Source organism: Barbus barbus (genome assembly GCF_936440315.1).
Source record: "Barbus barbus genome assembly, chromosome: 40".
NCBI lineage: Eukaryota > Metazoa > Chordata > Actinopteri > Cypriniformes > Cyprinidae > Barbus > Barbus barbus.
The window spans coordinates 17,445,466-17,461,322 of NC_136718.1; the positions used below are offsets into that span (position 1 = coordinate 17,445,466).

General features: G+C 35.2%; 1 long non-coding RNA gene across 1 annotated transcript; it reads right to left on the minus strand.

Moving 5' to 3' along the window:
* Positions 1 to 8,706: 8,706 nt before the first annotated feature.
* On the minus strand, positions 8,707 to 15,773 carry LOC306859363. Its single transcript, XR_013783300.1, has 7 exons — positions 15,497 to 15,773; positions 14,606 to 14,642; positions 14,215 to 14,372; positions 13,252 to 13,409; positions 12,844 to 12,957; positions 12,047 to 12,120; positions 8,707 to 9,816 (listed from the first exon to the last, which is right to left on the minus strand). It is a non-coding gene; the product is annotated as an uncharacterized lncRNA (long non-coding RNA).
* Between the last annotated feature and the right edge of the window lie 84 nt (positions 15,774 to 15,857).

The following is a 15,857-nucleotide window of genomic DNA, read 5'->3' on the forward strand; positions in this document are numbered from 1 at the left end:
CAGAATAATTCAGGAAATATATTTGATAGTTTCTATACTAAATTATATGTCAATCAGTACTGCCTTTTTCATATAGTTTATTACCTAAAGATAACTTGAAAAACACACATAAACCATATATTTTCGCAATCGTGTGTTTATTGTCTTCAAGTTTCATCAGTAAAAACGTTTCTGCTTTTTATTCAGTTCAGCTACAATGATAGCCTGTGAGTTTTTTAATTTTTTTTTAATTGAAGGTAAATTTATTTTGTTTGCATTTGCAGCAAGATTTGACCAAAGCTATCTAACTTTTTTTTTTTTTTATTGCAGATTTTAGAATAAAGAACATAGAACATGCAAGGGCAATACAATTTTAAATAAATCAAAACAAATACTATAAAGAAAATAAATAGGAAAAGCAATAAGAAAATCACATGTCAGTAAACAAGCACAAATAATTACAAATGATTCAAAAACAAGATTTAAGGCTTCAAAGTAATTAACAGTTTTTTTGCTTTGTTATTTCTTGTTTCTTTTAACGTATACAAGTAGTGACTTATTTCTGTTTTAAAATGAGTAAAATTAGTTTTTTTCACTGCCCATTTACATTTGTGAATAAAGAACTTTCCATATATGATGAGTAAATTCACAATACACCATATTTTGAAATCAACAGTATACTCATGAAAAAATAAAACATCCTTTTCTTTGAGTTGCAAATCAATATTAGTTCTGTGTTTAACAAAAAAAAAAAAAAAAAAAATCACACCAAAATATTTTTGTGTAAATACAATCATAAAATAAATGGACTATACTCTCATTTTCCTCTTTACAGAAAACACACTTCAATGTCTTTACAAAACTTTACAATTACCTGTTTTACAGGATAAATACGATGAACAATCTTTTACGATACTTTTCTAATTTTATTTGTGATACAAAAACATCTGGAGATCTTAAAGGTTTCTTTCCAGTTGACATCTTGGAATTGTGATCTCCAAAAACCAATGGCTAAAGGAACACTGGAAATTTGGCAAATCATTCTAAGATAATTATTATTACATTTTTGTTCTTTTATATTTATACCTTCCAGTTTAAGACTAAAATCTAATTTTTATTTTTTTTTGTCTATATCATTTCCTAATAATTTCCTAAATTCTGAAGGAATTGCATTAATTACCATCATAAACTCCTTAACAGGTATATAAAATTACAATTTTTCTAAAACTTCTGTATATATTAAGAACATGACCATTACTACTATTCAAAAGTTGTGAAACCAACAAAATATTATTTCTAAACCAATTAACTAAGAAAAGATATTTATTTTGGTGTGTAATGTCTTTATTATTCCAAATTAAGCATTTATGAGGGGAAAAATTGTGTTTGTATATAATAATCCATGATAACAATGCCTGTTTGTGAAAAGTTTTATGGGAAGCTTGCTAATATTAAAATTACAATAAAGAAGAAATTCAATACCACCAACTTTTTCAAAAATAATATTAGGAATGTAATACCATAGCTCATCTTTTGAACGGATATAATTTTGTATCCACTTAATTTTAAAAATAGTGTTAGATGTTTCAAAATCAAGTACATTTAGCCCACCTCGGTTAAGTGGATTACAAAGTATTTTTTTATTCAAATAATGATGTTTATTTTTCCAAATAAAATGAGATATACATTTATTTATCTCATTAATTATACTTTTTGGAATATAGCCTTTATGGTATAAACTAGTCTTGATAATCCTTCAGATTTTGATAATAAAACTGATTTATTTTATGTATTATTGCAGTATAATTAAGATTAATTCTTTCTTTTCATCTTTGCATTTCGTAATTCCTAAATAAGTAATATAGTCTTTTATTGGAATGCCACAAAATTCAGTCAAGTTACTTGACAAAAGATAAATGTAACTGTACAAAAAATTTAACTATCATCATTTAAAAGAACATTGTAGTCAATCAAATCTAATATTAATCGAATATTATTGCCAATATATCTACCACATAAGAAGCCAGATTGACAATCATCTATAATTTCATTTAAAACTAACTTTAATCAACAAATATATGTGAAAGTAATTTAGGATCATTATTGATTAGAGTTATAGGTCTCCAATTTTCTATATTCAATAAGTCTTTACCTGGCTTAGGAATCAATGTAATCAATCCCTGTAACATAGTTGGCAGCATTACTTCATTTTTCAATATTTCTTTGAAGACATATAAAAGAAACTCTGAGATATCTTCTTTGAACTCTATAAAATTCACAGGTCAGCCCTTTGTGATAGCCTGTGAGTTTGTCCATATTAGGGATTTCCTGCACGTCAAAGTTTCTGTGTGAGAGCACCTTCTGGCTTTGAGTATGAATGAAACATGCACTGCACCAGAGTGTTCAGCTCCTCTGATATTCATATCTCCTCATTTTGGATACAAATAAAACGTCAGGTCAGGTCTCTTTTCATTTAAATCTAGAAACCTCTATGTGAAAACACCTGCTCAAGCTTGAATAAAGTGTGGGGGACGAATTTACATGTAATTAAAATTAATATTAAATAAAAACTACAGCTAACGTAGTTCTACACACAGCAATAAAAACAAAGGTGCTTGTTCTCTTTCGTTCTTGCTGTTTAATTGGGAAAAGTTTAAAGCGTGTCGAGGTGTCATCTCTTTTTTTATGCTATCTGACTAAAAACTATTAATACTTTGAACTATTATCATTCAAAAAATTTATAAATTCAGAACAGGATTAGAATAGAATTCTATTTTAAATAAGACAGGAATATTTTTTTCTGCAACAACAACAGTAGTTTTTACAACAGCAAAACCACCATACCCTGTAAACTCAATAACAACAACAATAATAATAATAATATCATTTCAGAGTAATTAAGAGATGCAAAAAATGTTTTTAACATTTAAACTTAAAATAGTCTTTTCTGTTCTGTGTTTCTTTTTCAAACCTACGTCATGGCATTTGCTGCTGTATTAAAGAGGCATCCATTTCAATACACATATCAGCAAGGAGGACAGCCTATTAAAATCTGTGTTCCATGTGCCCCTTTTATATTGAGCACCTGCCCCTCCAAAGCTCTCTGCACGGCCCTGTGTCTCTGTAGTGGAAACGCAGACAGCAACAGGTCTGGGGGAAAAAAGTTCCTGGGACATATTGTTCCAGGTAATTTCGGTGGAAAAGCGGCTTATGTTTGACAGAACTAATCGTTTCCTGGGTTGCGTAGGCTACATAGCCTATATGTGGGGCGGGTCTATCAAAAAAGGGGCGTGTTTGTTTTGGTGATTTCAAATATCAACATTGGCTTCCAGAAATTGCTTACCCTGCCTTTAAAATATCATAAGATAGTTTCTTTTAGTTTCCAAAAACCTGCAGTTAGGACTAGTAGGCTACTTTCTTACAATCATGTAAGTGCAGTAGCTTAGGACCTGGCTTTTGTTAGTTAAGGAATAATATGCACGATAACATAGAAGTTGAAGTGCAGAAAAGCCTATAAAATATTACCAATTAAAACTAAATCTGCAGGGAAACATGTTTTGTTTGAAACATTTTGTATTAGGGAATCGGCATGCTAACCTGGGGATGTAACAAGAAGTCTACTCGACCCAAAGTAGTTAAACTATTTATTCACCTTCATGCTAACTTATCGTGATGTTGTGATAAAAGAAAGCTAAATAGTGTATGACAGAAATGATCCAGCCTATTTGTTGAATGTGCCATTAAGAAGACAGAAGAATAGAGCGTTATATAAAATATGTTTGTAGTAATCTTTGCTGCTAATCATGGCTAAATCTCACATACATTGGAGGTTTTTCCTTTTCAAGGCCAAGATACAGCATGTTTTTTTATTATTATTATTATTCAGCTTATTCCTGTATTAAAAAAAATTAGCAATGCATTCAATTTTGTTGCATTTTGAAGATGTTTTCCGTAACAGCATATGAATTGATGTTTTGAGCTGCTTTTTGATTTATTTTGAAGGACATCTCAAAAGAACATTGAATCTCTGCACAGTGAAAATCATAGGGTGGAAAAGTAAAGGCAGAGGGGTGAGGATGGAGAAGTCGGTTCTGGAGATGCATTTTCTCAAATGAGAGGTTAGACATCTTTGAGGTAGTTATGCTTACTGACATTTCCTTTCAGAATCCAATTGTTAACTGTGTCATTACATCTCTGGACAGACAATGAATTTAATATTTTATAACTACCAACATTCTTATTATGTTTATATTATGTTTACTCTTATATTATGTTTACCGTGGCTGTATAAATGGCAGTGACCCACCAGTCCTCTATTGATATTTTGATTTATGAGCATTCATACTGACAGTTCTAACCTTTAGTGATTTTATTTCTAAATTAAAATAGAAAATGTTCTTAATTTTGCACCATATTCTCTGTGGGAACATTACAACTAAAGCTACATATATACACACACACATGCTTTCCTGCATTCAACACATTCTTAAACAGAATCAGTTAAGAAACAAGTGTAAGGTCATTTCATGTTCATCAATGCAAAATAAGAGAGGGAACGAAGGGCACAGGGCTTGACAGCTCATACTTCCTGAAACACATTCTGATGAAGGCGCCGAAATTGATGTCATAAAAAGAAAAGAAAACACATTGTCATTGTCAGGCCCACAGAGAATCTGTTCAGTATTTGATTACTATATATTTTAGCTAACTTGATTATGCATTCCACATATTCAACCCCAAAATTAGCAATGAAAACACAAAACACTCTGCAGATTGAGATTCCCTCAAAAGAGACATATACACACAAAATAACAGCTATGCAAAAGTGAAAAGTGAATTGTATTCTATACAATTGCACAATTGCACTGTCCTTGGAGCGGACCTGACTTATATTTCACTGCTGGTTATACTCTGTATAATTGTGTACGTGACGAATAAAAATCTTGAATCTTGAAAGGAAAGAAGCCTTTTTCAGTTATACAAATTCAGTACAATTGTCTGAACTTCTAGTGAGATAATTGGACATTTCTTCCCAAATTTTGGAGCTGTGTTTGCCTGCTGAGCCCACCTGTGGCTGTGATTTCATCAGTGAGTCATCATACATGAGAGTACAAGGAAACACTTCTCAAGCAACATCTCAAGACATCAAAAACATCAAAGATATACCATTCTCAGACTGAAATCATTCAATTCTCCCAACTTGATTCAGCATCCCTGCCTCAAACCCAGAGAGAATTTGGGTTTTTGGGTCTATCTCCTCATGTTAAGCCTTCCCTTCAGAGACAATGGGATTTAGGACTAGAGTTGATCACTTCAGAAGAGTGATGATACGCCACTGTTCTTCTTTTATACCAAGCTTCAGCCACTATCTTTTTTCCCTGTTTCCAATAGTAACAGACTGCAGATCAGGCAGTCATGGTGATCTGAGCTCTTTTGTGATGAGGATGTTTGGAAAAAACATGCATGTTTTTTATGGAAGTTTGTGTTAGATAGAATACAGGAATGTGCGATTTTATGTTAACAGAATAATGGCAAGATGCATTAGATGACTGATTTAAAGCTGCTATCAGATGACCTTTATATAAGAAAGATAATTGACAGCACCATATCCAGCCCTTCAATATTTTTTGTCAAATACGCTAGGATGAAAACCCATGAAGACCTGTGGAGAAAACCTAAAGTCTTCTTACATCTCAGATGTAATGCTACTTGTCATCTCCTTGGTTTGACAATGACTATTTTAGTCCTTGTATATCCAGTCAGTTCCTCACTTACTCGATCTCTTTCAGTCTTTATGAAAGACCACGATTTCTGGCTCCCAGTGCATGAAAAGCCTGGTGAATGTCCTGCAATACAAACTAACCTCCAATTGCTCCACAGAAAATGTTTTTGTCTTTATAATCTTTTATTAAATGCACACTTAAAATACTTTCCTATACGACTGATGTCATAAATCTCTCTTATTTTTTACCCCTCTCCTCCAAGCACCTGACTCATTCTGGCATGTAACGCCCCCTTTTAAGCTTTCCATTAATGCATGGTTTGTTAGGATAGAACAATATTTTGTCGAGATACAACTATTTGAAAATCTGGAGGTGCAAAAAAAAAAAAAACAATATTGAGAAAATTGCCTTTAAAGTTGTCCAAATGAAGTTAGCAATGCATATTACTAATCAGAAATGAAGTTTTGATATATTTACAGTAGGAAATTTACAAAATATCTTCATGGAACATGATCTTTACTTAATGTCCTACTGATTTTTGGCATAAAAGAAAAATCAATCATTTTGACCCATGCAATGTATTTTTGGCTATTGCTACAAATATATCCCAGCAACTTAAGACTGGTTTTGTGGTCCAGGATCACATATGAATAGCAATTCATGTTTACTTATGAAATATGAACATAATAATGACAATATGTTGTTTATTTGTAAATCTCTAAAACTCTTTTTTTTAAATGATTATATTTCAGAATATTACTGTTTTCACTGTATTTTTTTCATGAAAGTTGAATCTAGTTTTCCACAAACCTGTCATTTACACAAGTAGCTGTTATAATGAAAGTTCAATTGGACTAATTGTAAGTAGTTATTTCCTCTCTTTGGACACAGGAGGGAAACTTTGGCTCTGAATGCATTATTAGATTTGTCAGTGCTGTATTGTGGATTCTCATCTTTTGTGCTGTTCCTAATTCTCCTTTGTGCAGTAATTCTCTTTGGATTATAATAGAGGTGCAATTTTCCTCTCTAAGTCTTTGTAAGCCATAGACTTTCTTTGTTTTTGAAATCCAGTGTGAGAATTTGTTTGTTCTTGAATCTGCCCTGATTCTGAATCCACAAAAGAGGAGAAACACTCAGTTGTGGGTGTCTAAAACTAGCTTTGAGACAGATAACAGTACCCCGCAGAAAGTGTTCGTATATAATAGGCTTTCAGCTCTCCGGCTCTTGTGTGTGATCCTGTGAGAGGAGCGAACAAAAGAGAGAGGAAGAACTGGAGTGAGACATCTCAAATGGCACATTAAAAAAGATTGATGCACTGGTTCAGTCATACAACTGTTCACACCGCTAAAGTCTGACAATAACCTCCTGATTCCATCTTTATATTTTAGTTGTAGTGTGACATTCTGTTCTTTTCTATTCTATGGTTACACTAACAGTATGAATCTTTAATCCAAAGGAAATGTATGATAATTTGTGATAAGATGTTGGTGCTTAAAATGAGTCCATAGATTGTGGAGGATCATCCTATTAGCTTTGCCTCAAGTCTATTTCATGCATATTGAACGGAGGGTATTCAAAGCATCAATATTATGATTCATTCATTCCAATCTTCACACCAAATGCAAATAAAAAAAAAATGGCTGTACTACTGCTCAAGGTCATTTACCATGTCTCCTTAAAGGAACAGATTGTTCAAAAATGAAACTTCTGTCACTAATAGCAATGTCCAAGAACTTGTCATTGAATTGGTTGATGTAGTTCATTATACTGGTCTAAATGATTCGTTCACAGTCTGAAATTGAGGTTTATTGGATCAGACCAAAGCTTAGAGTTGATCAAGTTGATCCCTGACTCAATGATTAAAAGAACTCAATGATTCGTTTGTATCCGTTAAGAGCTCATTCCCAGCTGAACAAATAAATAAATAAGTTCTAAGAACATTTTGCTAACATACCCATTCATTTATGAAAATTTGATTTCTTATGTTCTCTGAACAATGAAAAAAAAAAAAAAAAGTTTTTTAAACATTAAGAGCATTCCATTTTATAATTTTGCAAACATTATGAGAAAGTATTATTATATATTACTGTTGAATGTTCTCTGAACATCCTGAAACATTTTTAAAGTATTCAAAAAATGTGAAGTGAACAATCAACCCAAACATTTAAAACACATTGTATGAATGACGAATAAATAATGTTTTTGTGTAAAGGTTTTGGGAACATTATTAAAGACCAGATAACTTTGAATGGCATTCATTGAATGTTACTGGATGAACATTTACTCATAACTTTGATAGACCCTTGCCAGAACATAACCAAAGTTCTGAGAATGTTCTACATTAGCTGGCCTCGAGATGAAGATGATTTGGTCAGTTTCTCCCATAAAGCTATCAAAATACTTAAAGGGATAGTTCATACAACAATGAATATTCTGTCATTAATTACTCACACTCATGTCCGTCCAAATCAGTAAGACCTTCGTTCATCTTCGGAACACAAATTAAGATATTTTTGATTAAATCCGAGAGCTTTCTGACCCTACATAGGCTCCTGCGTCAGCAGCATCACATGCATGTGTCGTGGTACTCTCGTGAACGAGTGTCGAAGACTAACACAGAAGAGAAGAAATTGTTGAATAAAGTTGTTTTTGTTTTCTCTGTGCACAAAATGTATTCTCGTAGGTTCATAACATTATGGTTGAACCACTGATGTCACATGGACTATTTTAGCAATGTCCTTACTACCTTTTTTGGACTTGAACTTGTCAGACGTGTTGCTGTATATGCAGGGTCAGAAAGCTCTCGGATTTCATCAAAAATATCTTAACTTGTGTTCTTAAAATGAACAAAGGTCTTACAGGTTGACATAAGGGTGAGTAATTACAGAATTTTCTTTTTTGAGTGAACTATCCCTTTAATCATATATAACTGTATGAAACTATTTTATGATACTTATAAAAGTTCATATTGTGGCGGGAGGAGCAAACGACAGACACAGTGGGTGTGGCGTCAAACCTCGGAGAGGTTTTTATTAAACAAATAAAGGGGAAAAATAAAGTGTCCAGGGAAAATAAAGTGCCTAAAGGAATGGGGAACCTGGTGTCCTCGCTGTGCCGCGGGGCTAGTGAAGGAGGGTAGTGTTCGTCAGGGAAGGGTCCAGGGAAGAGGCGGAGTCCGGTGGCCGCACGCGCTCCCCTCCTGGGGCCGGGCGAGCTAGTGGCGGCGGCGTCTCTTGCGCGGCTCCTTCCATCTGCTATGGTCCCGGCGTCTCTGGGGGACTCGACGGCCCGGCATCCTGGCCCGTCAGCCGCCTAACGGGTGCGGCAGTCCTCCTCGACGCTCCCTTCCTGGACCCACGAGGACACCAACGTGCATGCACGGGGAAGAGACCGGTCTCCCGAGGAGAGGCGCGCTCGGCGTTTAAACAGCGGCGGTGATGAGGCTCTATTCACATCAGGTGCGCCTCATCACAAGCCGCCAGCCCTGGTGTTCAGCGCCCCTCCTCTCTCACACACCCACTCCCGTCGGGAGTCTGGTGAAGGGCGGCGAATACGGGACGGGGTGGTGACGATGGACAGGGGGGAGGCAGCCGACTCGTCACAATATAAAATATATATATAAAAGCTTTGGTCACCCATATATTGTGATTGTATGGAAAATAGCGACTAGCGCAGTCTTTAAAACATCTTTGTAAATTTTCCATGGAGGAAAAAAGTCATATGATTTTGAGACAACATGAAGGTGAATAAACGATGACAGAATTTACATTTTTGGTGTGAATTATCACTTTAAGAGAGAGCATTAACCTTATGTATCTTCTTTTTCAGAAAGCTTCCCTGGCATTGAGAAAGAAGACAACAGAGATTAAAACTGTATATATAATTGATTGCTGATTTATACTTTCATGCACAAATGATAGGGCTATATCATATTGTAGATTAGCATTTCAAAGGCTGTGTTGCAGAAGAGCTCTTCTTGTACAAACATGTCACACACTCGCAAACTGTGTGAGACAGAGCTGTCAGAGGCCTGTCAATTATTGAGATTTTCTCTTCTGAGGTGTTACTGCTCTGCTGTGGAGAACATTTTCATCTGTTGCCTGGCAGAGGTGTCCTCAGAGATGAGAAAGAGTGCGTCAGAGTCAAACAGAACTGAAGACAGGAGCTGTATTCTTTAAAACCACAAAGTCTTATTAGGACGAAGCTCAGTGTCTGGTGCTTAAATCTGGAAGGAAAAAAGATCACTTCCCCTGGAGAAAAGACTAACTGGAATATGACCTACATTAGACCTGCCCTAATATCTTGTAATGTGCTCTGACTTGTTTATTATGTGAAGATCATCTACCACAGACAGTCTCACATAACATGACAACACTCAGTCAATTCAACCAGTATGGTGGTCTGAGATCTCTATAAAATACACCTATATTTTGCATTCTTTTAAAATCTTAATTAATTGAAAATTATATTATCATCATAACATTTTGAGTGAAAACTTAAAGAGACAGTTCACCCAAAAATGAATATTCTGTCATTAATTACTCACCCTCATGTCGTTCCAAACCCATAAGACCTTTGTTCATCTTTGGAACACAAATTAAGATATTTTTAAATTAAGAGCTTTCTGACCCTGCATAGACAGCAAGGGTACTACCACGATCAATGCACAGAAACATAGTAAGGACATCATTAAAATAGTCCATGTGACATCAGTGGTTCAACTGTAATTTTACGAAGTTAAGAGATTACTTTTTGTGGACAAAGAAAACAAAAATAATGACACTATTCAACAATTCTCCACTTCCGCATCACCCTCAGGAGCCATTTTGGAGAGTATCATGATGCATGCGTGTGCTTTCCTCTGCATTATTTTTGTTTTCTTTGCACACAAAAAGTATTCTTGTAGCTTTGTAAAATTACGGTTGAATCACTGATGTCACATGGATTATTTTAACGATGTCCTTACTACATTTCTGTGCCTTGACTGTGGTAGTGCTGTTGCTGTCTATGGAGGGTCAGAGAGCTCTCAGATTTCATCAAAAATATCTTAATTTGTGTTCCGAAGATGAACAAAGGTCTTACGGGTTTGGAACGACATGAGGGTGAGTAATTAATGACAGAATTTTCATTTTTGGGTCAACTATCCCTTTAACATGAATCTCTTCTCTACATGAAAAAAATGGAAGCTAGCAGTCTTGAAATCTGAAAGCTCCATGTGAATGTAATTTAGGATTGTGAACCGAGAACCTTTGAAAATACTTAATGATTTCATGATGTTTCATTCCTTTAACAGTTCTCGCTCATGAGAACATGTGCAGACAGAACACAGTACAGAAAAATGCTGCAATTTGGTGTGAAACACAGCATGACCAGCAAAGATAAGATTCTCAAATGACTCTGAAATTGTGGTCAAATTTACTGTTGTTCTTCAAATTTTCTTACGTGAAATCTAGGTAAAAAGTGAATTGTGAAGTGAATCTGTGAAGTAAGATTCACAACCTCATTACTTTTTTGATCCAGTTCTTTTTTAGGAGTAGAACAAAACAATTACTGTAAATATTGAGAGGAATTAGAATCTGAACCAGAATAGTCAAATTTCTTATAGTTCCCATCTCTAGTTTTATTATTAGTTCTGTGCAGACTGCAAGTGCGGGAAGCATTTGATGAGTGCAGTCTGCTTATGAAGAGGACTGACAGTTGAGTTTAACAGATAGTGATCTCTGACCCCCAAAAAAGCGATATGTTAACATGCCGTATCATGGCCTTGAAGTAAAAGCCCCTTCATGCCCTTCTGCCTCACAACACAGATCAGGGGCAAGGTCTCCCCCATCACATACTCACACACACAAACCCCATCACTCTGGAATGAAACCTGCACAAACCAGAAACACTCAGAATGGTATCAGAACTACTGAGAACTACACACTTACAGGCTTAAACTGTAAGTGGATTTTTAATGCAACCTCCAAAAAATTTAAATGTTGAGTATTGAGTTTAAGCAATTGTTGATTTGAACCAAGGTTCCATAGAAGCTGAATAAAAACTGCAAACAATCAAGATTTCCTCTGTTATAAAAATTGATACGAAATATATGAGAAGACCTGCTGCCCAGACACAGGAAGCTGTGGATATACACCTCTGTCATATTGCAGCCATACTTGGGGGTGGATGGATTTGTTACAGTTTCCTGTGGAAGCAATATAGGGCTTCTCCCCTGACGGCAAGGAGACCGTAATATGACTGAAGTAAGATTTATCCAGAGTTTTATCAGTGAAGATGGTCACAGTATAATCAGGTGAAACGCTCAGCCTCTAGATATATCAGCTGCAAGTCTGAACACTCACTGAAAGATTTGGCTCTGTTAAAAAGCTTCAGTTTCCTCTTCAAAGGCTTTCATGCAGGCTCTGGTGAAAACATGCTGCTTTGAAGAGGAAGAATACAATGAATATCACTATAACTTGGGTGGAGAGCTAAAAGCAGTGAGACTAGTTTGATAAACTGAATGCACTGAGGAGACGCTAACCAAACAGAAAGGTTAGAAAATAAACAAAAATGAAAATATACAAAAATCATATACACTACCGTTCAAAAGTTTGGGGTGGGCAAGATCTTTTAATGTTTTTGAAAGAAGTCTCTTAAGCTCAAGACTGCATTTATTTGATAAAAAATACAGTAAAACAGTAACATTGTGAAATACTACTACAATTTAATTCTATTTTAAGGTAGCTATATTTACTTTAAAATTCATTCTAATATGCTGATGAAACAATTTCTTGGTAGGCCTACACACATTTTTGTGGAAACTATAATACAGTTTTTCAGGATTCTTTAACTATATATAAGTTCAAAGGAACAGCATTTATTTGCAATATAAATATTTTGTAACATTATGTCTTTACTATCCCTTTTGATCAAATGAATGCATCCTTGCTGAATAAAAGTATTTTAATTTCTTTAAAAAAGTACTGACCCCAAACCTTTGAACTGTAGTATTTAATCTCTTCAGTGTCTCAATTGCTTCTCTCCATTTGAAGAGCAAATGGAGATTTTAGAAATCTACTGCTATTCAGATTAAAAAAGCAGTAATGAGTCTCATTTTGTGTTTTAGAAGCGATCTCAATAATATCACAAACTGTTTCACCTGTGCCAAGTCTGAAATCCAAAGTTAGTCGTTAAGAGATTCTTATCAAACTCTTCCAGGACCAAAACTCGAATCATCTGAGGTCTGAGCATCACTGAGCAATATCATTTTCCTCTATAAGAGAATAAGGAAGAAATCACAACATCTGCAGAGATTATATCAGATTTGATTGTTTGTTCATTTGATTAGGCCTACTAAATTATTCAATCTTACCTTCTGTCATATAGTATATAGCAATTTACGCTGAATAACGTGTCAGGGCAAATAAAACCATTGCGTTCCACGTGTCACAATCCACACATGCCTAATAAACCTCATCTTATCTGAGTCATGCATGCAGCAAGAAAGCACACACACACACATACACAATGAGCTCCTCATATAGCTCACGTATAGCAGTTCAGTGACCTTTCAATTATTGATCCTCTCCAGCACCCGTAGCTCTTCTCTCCTACAGCCGCATATTAAATTCCTGGCTCTCGTATACCTGCAGCATCAGCAGAATAAATGAGGGTGATTCATCTGAGGCTGTCAGCACAGCACGAGCTGAGAGGATATTTCCCAACCTGAAAAACAGAGAAACATTAGCTCACACTGAAGAGCAGCAGAGATGTGCACATATGTCATAATCATTCTCTCTTAATCATATCCAGACAGCTCAAACTACTGCCTGCTGCCTGCGCTACATCAACTTGTATTTTGCAGGGGTTGATATTTTATTAAAACTAACACATTTCATTTTTATTTATATGAAGGCAGCATTAAAACCTGAGAAAATTATTCTAGTTCCAGACCCAGACATTAAATGTTAAATATATGACAGTCCATCATTAAAATATCAATTTCTGCATTTCAATTTCAATTTCAAATTGCAATTTCTTTTTAAAACTATGATAATCTAAGCAAAGTACCTCAGGGTTATTATCGCTAACTAATACTAAAAGCAATTTCTTGAAATGAAATCAACATTAACAGAAATAAATTAAATATATGAGTATGTCTGTAATGAAAATGAGACAAACATCAAGGTAAATATCAGTACAGAGCGAATGACAAAAAATATGTGATTTTGTCCAATAATGCTAAAGTCAAATGTGTCAAGACAAATGTGCTGCCCATTTTATTCCAAAATGTGAACATGGAATACATAATGAAAATGGCATTGGAAAAGCGAATGATGCTTCAGATGACAAAAATAATTTAAAAAAATTCTTTATATTATATTATAATCTGTGTAAACACTATGCTTAAAATGACCACATCTGTAGATTCATATAGCCTTCTAATGTTGACATTACTGAGTTCTGAGGTCCCTCTCACACCCACAGGAAACTATTAGTGCACTTCCTATTTGGATCTTCCAATACTCACCATAAATAGTCCACTCCATCAAAGATGTCATCATTTCCAATTCCCTTAGATCCACAGTCACACGGTCACATGAAGAGTCGACAGTCCTGTCCAGAATAGCCCAGTCTCAAAAAGTCTCCAGTTGCACTCCTGAACAGAAGTATTTTGGGAATCTGTATCTGTAGCATAAGATAGCGTGAGAACAGCTGCTGGTTAATTTGAAGTTTAGTGTCTGTGGATCTGGGTACAATGAAAACGATCCACAATCGTACACAGTACTGAAATAGTGAAGAATAGCGTAGCATAACATACCAGGTTCAAAATTATCCCTACGATTACATCATTTGAAATTTAGATTTCAATTAAAGGGATAGTTCACCCAAAAATGAAAATTGTATCATCATTTACTCACCGCCAAGTTGTTCCAAACCTGTATAAATTTCTTTCTTCTGTTGAACACAAAATCAGATATTTTGATGAATGCGAATAACCAAACAGCTGCTGGTAGCCATTCATAGTATTTTTTTTTTCGAAACCACTTCTGTATAACAGTTAAATGTGTTTCTGTAGCTCAGCTTTGCATTATGCTAACAATGCCAGGAAATGGATATACTGATCTTTGACTAAGTAACTTACTTAAAATAAGTTACTAACTAAAATACTTTCACTCAGTAAAGGCACATTAATATGAATCAAAAATGATAGTAAACATTACAAAACGTTTCTTAACGGTGTCTCAATAAATGTGGGTAAGAATCCTGGATTGAAAATGTATCAATGTTTCCAAAAATATTAAGCATCCTAACTGTTTTCAATACTGATAATAATAAGAAATGTTTCTTGAGCAGCAAATCAGCATATTAGAATGATTTCTGAAGGATCATGTGACACTGAAGCCTGGAGTAATAGCTTATTCCGAAAAATGTTTAATAACCTTATACAAATAACAAGATTTATATAAGGTTTATATCATAAGGAAAAAAAACTCTATCATGAGCATATTTTTTGTTTGGCACAACTATAAAAAAAACAGCCAGGATGGACAACTCTGGTGCAAAAGGACACAAATGACCACCGGTTATTTACCTCTAAGCAACAGCAAAGTGCACACTGGGACATATTAATAACATCCAAAACCCGAAGGTAATACAGTAAAAAAAATCTGGTTGCTTCACTTCCTTCAACACAAACTCTCTGAACTTTGACTCATAAGGCTAAGAAAACACACCACTAATGGTCGGCAGGCAGAGCTGCACCCTTATTTACTCAAGAGACGGCACACGTGGCTGGATGAATTACTTACCCATCTCTTCCAGCTCCTGATTCAAAAGACACGCTACGAGGATTCAAAGAGAATGTGTTCAGCTTAGGCCAAAAACATCTATGGCACAGGAACGCAACAAGAAAGCGATTTGGAGGAAGCCGTCAGATTGAGTTCAGCAGCACTGTGGCTGTGCCCAGCAGGAGATCATCAGCCAAGAGTCAAAAGAACAGCAGGTTCCTCAGCGCTGGCTGCCTGTGGAGTGATGGATGCTTTGCCAGGCTATGCTGAGTCTGCTGAGTCACCGCATGACCGTCCTGCCCTCACCAGAACCGCTCTAGAGACCTCATTAACTGTCTCGCACAACAGCATCAGCTGATCTAGGGCCAGGTCTACCTCTTAG